This window comes from Dromiciops gliroides, chromosome 2 (assembly GCF_019393635.1).
Source record: "Dromiciops gliroides isolate mDroGli1 chromosome 2, mDroGli1.pri, whole genome shotgun sequence".
Classification (NCBI taxonomy): Eukaryota; Metazoa; Chordata; class Mammalia; order Microbiotheria; family Microbiotheriidae; genus Dromiciops; species Dromiciops gliroides.
Window position 1 is genome coordinate 334,313,954 of NC_057862.1, and position 4,453 is coordinate 334,318,406.

Sequence of the window (4,453 nt, forward strand, 5' to 3'; positions counted from 1 at the left end):
GATTCCATTTTTGTTCTAATCTATATGAACTAAAAAAAAAAAAGTTCTTTAAGATATGTGGGAGTGAATCATGCTCACCCTGAGTGGAGGTTTTCAGCACATAAATATACCGTAGCCTGCTTAGAGCCAACTACACGATGCAAAATGAACAATCTTCAGAAAAATCGTGTGGCCAGCTACACTACACTATGGAAAACAAACAATCCTCAAAAAGATAAAACGGTCTTGCTGATGATTTCCACGGCCTCTAGGATCTCATCTTCCTTGATCCCGAGGGGTGCCTCCAACCGAACAATATTGCTATGAGTGGGCTTGGGCAGAGGCCCATTGTCACGAAGTCAAAGACACACCTTCCAAGCGGTATATTCTTTTGTTTCTCTAATAACAACATTTAGTCATCCTTTTCCTCATACTGTAGACGCTATGTTAGAAGGCACTTTCATCAGTTCTTTTCTGAAAATATTACCCATCTCGTCGTGATTTTGTGCCAACCTTTCCTCTTCTAAAACCTCTAAGGATGCAGTGGCCACTCTGCAGGCCAAGGGATTGCCTCCGTAAATTGGCCCATGCTTCCCTGGCTTAATGGTCAACATGATCTCATCATCACATAACACAGCTGAGACAGGGTATAAGCCTCCAGAAAGGGCCTTTCCTAGGAGGAGGATGTCGGGCCTGACATTTTCATGATCAACAACCCACTTGCCAGTTCTGTCTAGGCCAGTTTGCATTTCATCAGCAATAAAAAAAAGCTTTGTACTTGGTGCAGGGATCGCTCACTCCAGAAAGGTAGCCAGGATCAGGGACAATGACACCAGCTTTCCCTTAAATAGGCTCCACCATGAAAGCAGCCACATTGGGATCCTGGAGGTCATTCTCATGGGCAGGCGGTCACTGTAGGGGATAATCTCAAAGCCAGGCATAAATGGCCCAAAGCCATCATAACTTGTTGGATCTGATCAACTCAAAATGGCAGTTAATGTTCGACCCCAGAAATTCCCAGCTGCAAAAACAATCTTAGCTTTATATCTAGGAACTCCCTTGATAGTGTATGCCCATCTTCGAGCTAATTTGCAGGCAGTTTCCACGGATACATCCATCAAGGGCTGCCCGCCCCGCCCGAAGACCGTTGAAGCCGGGGTTCTAGATTCCAAGGAGCTGGTTTACAATCCCGCCCTGCCGAGGCCCATTTCCCCCGGAAGTGGGGCACGGACTGCATACGGGACCACGCACTGCGGGGAGGGGTTTGGGTCAGGGCCCGCAAGGGATTCCCGAAGGCGGCCACGGGACACAGCCCAGGGCTACAGGTGGAGGGTTGGAGGTAGGGGAGAGCCACCCATGGGCACAGCCTGAAAAGGAGGGGTGGAGGAGCAAAAACAGGCAATTTCATAGAAAAAAAACCCAATCTATAAAAAATGATATAAAAATCCTCTATATAATTAATAACTAGAGAAATGAAAAATAAAGTAACTTTGAGGTTCTACCTACCTCATTTCCATCAGAGACTGACAAAGACAACAGAAGTATACCATAAACATTGGAAGGACAATTGGAAACTAACTACACTGGTACTCTGATGGAGCTGTGAATTGGTCCACCCATCATGAAAAAAAAAGTTTGGAACTGTGTTTCAAATGTTACTAAACTTTTCATGCCCTTCTACCTCATGGCACCACTACCAGGGTTATACCTCCAAGGAGATCAAATAAAGAGAAAAATTATCAATTTCTTTAAAAAGTATATGTTTTAAAGCTCTTTTCATAGAGGCAAAAAAGGAAATGAAAGGAGTCTCTATTGGGAAATGGCTAAGTAAATTATGGTATTTAAATGCAATGCAATACACATTATGCCATAATAATTGAAGAAATGGACAGCATTGGGGCAACTGAGAAAATTTTATGAATTCATACAGAGGAAGAACAACTAGAAGAACAATTTATATAAAGAAATGTCAGAGAGAAAAATATGTCTGAGATACTTTAACATAATAAATCAATTATGGACCATAAGTTCAGAAGACTGAAGATGAAACAAGCCATTCATCTTCTGTCAGAGAGTTGATAGACTTGGAATACAGGGAAAAGCAAACATTTTCAGAGGCTGGGCCAATGTGGGATATTTTTTCCTCAAAAAAATGTAAGTAAAAGCAAATGCTAAACTAATAAACTATAAGATTTTGTGTTTAGAATGTTGCATTTGTTCTATTGTTTTCCTCAATTGTTCTTAGGTACATGGTAGTGGATTGAACTATAAAGTTTCAGGTTGTCTTGAAACAAAATTTTCTTTTTAGAGTATATGTGTTTATCTTTAAGAGAATTATATTAATAAGGAAATATGCCATGCAGTCAATTTTTCCCAGAATCTCAATAAATTAATGAATGTATGAATTTTTAAAGTATTTATTAAATGCTTACTATGTGCAAAGCCATGTTCTAGCACTGGTGATGCAAACAGAAAAGTAAGACAATCTCTCTCCTCAATAAACTCACATTCTAGTAGAGGGAAACATCTATCAAACTGTAAGTCAAATAGAAAGACTTGGTGGTTCCTAGGATGCAGCAGCAAAGCAAATGGTAATACAATCTCATTATTTCTGTTGATAAAACCTATTCTTTGTGATGCTGAACCATTTGATAGCTCCAATAAGTTGGGTAGAAGGACTTTATTTCTAGATCCTGCTGAATCAATTAAATAAAAAATCAGTCATTAAGTAGACTTGTTAGTCCAAGAATTGTACTAGACATACCAAGAAAAAAGAAAAAAAAAAATCCCTGACCTGAAGGAGTTTTCATTCAAATGGGGAGCTGATATTATGTAGATAGATAGATAGATAGATAGATAGATAGATAGATAGATAGATAGATAGATAGATAGATAGATAGATAATTAGATAGATATTTGATAGATTGATGATAGATGAATGGATAGATGGATAGATGGATAGATAGGTGATAGATAGATAGATGTAGATATATAGATATAGCTATAGATAGATAGGCAACTTGGTGACACTGTGAATAGAGTGCCAGGACTCAAGTCAGGAAGAAGTATTTTCCTGAATTCAAATATGGTCTCAGATACTTACTAGCTGTGTGACCCTGGACAAGTTGCCTAATTATCTCTCTTTGTCTCAGATCCTCATCTATAAAATGAGCTGGAGAAGAAAGTGGCAAATCATTCTAGCATATTTGCCAAGAAAACCCCAAATGGGGTCACAAAGAGTCAGACATTACTCAAATAGATGAACAACAGCATAGATAGATAGCTAAAGATAGATAGTATGTGTATGTGTATATAAACTATACAAGATACATACAAAGTAGATGAGAGATAACCTTTGAGTTACAATAAATTGCAGATTGGGGAGTTCCCAGGTGAAGAGTTCCCCACACTAATGAAATAGTAGATCTGTATACATGCACAACTACATAGATGCATAAATAAACATGTATATGAATATATTTATATATATATGTATATGTGTATATACATGGACTTAGGGACTGGCCCTTTGATTTCATTAGTATATAGAATGGCCAGAGAAGTAAACTGTCTACAAAATTAGGTCTACACTTACTCTGAAATTGATCTTAGACTCCTAGAACAGAGAGAAGGTAAATAATTTGCCCAAGGTCACACAGCATCTTGTGTCAGACTTGGGACTTGAACCCAAATCTTTTAAGCTTCAAGGCCATCCTTTTATCCACGATAACATAGCTGATTATATGTATGTGTTTATGCATGTATATGTGTATTAAATATATATAAAAGTATTTATTTTATTTCAGATAATTTCACATATCTAGAAATTTCATGTATTTAAATATTCACAAAATTTCAGATATTTCAAATAAAATAAATATTGTTGTTTTTCAGTCATTTCCAACTCTCCATGTCCCCATGGATTGTAGCACACCAATACTGACCCCATGGGGTTTTCTTGGCAAAGATACTGGAGTGGTCCACCATTGCCTTCTCCAGTAGACCAAATTAAATGGAGGTTAAGTAACTTGCTCAGGATCTTACAACTAGTAAATTTCTGAGTCCAGATTTCAACTCAGATCTTAGATCATCTGGACTCCAGGCCCAGCATTCTATCCACTGAGCCACCTAGCTGCCTTGAAGGCAAACACAGGTTATGTGACTTGTCTAGGGTCACACACCTAGTAACTGTCTAAAGGCAGATTTGAACTCTAGGCCTATAGCTCTATCCACTGAGTCATCTAGCTACCCCAAATAGTTCCCCCAAAATAAATATAGTATTTGTGTAGTTATAAAAGGCACATAGATTCATATATACAAAGATCTACTACTGGTGGAATTTTTTGTAAAAACATGAGATATTCACCATTGTTTGTTATGGCCTGTAATCATTGTATCATTTTTGCATGCAAAACTAAGAGCTATAAATTTTCTACCTTTTTAAATATACAAACATTTGAGAGGTGTAAAAATT

At 37.8% G+C, this 4,453-nt stretch overlaps 1 pseudogene; it reads right to left on the reverse strand.

The window, feature by feature from the left end:
* Nucleotides 1-206: 206 nt before the first annotated feature.
* Nucleotides 207-1,076, reverse strand: LOC122744078 (annotated as a pseudogene).
* Between the last annotated feature and the right edge of the window lie 3,377 nt (nucleotides 1,077-4,453).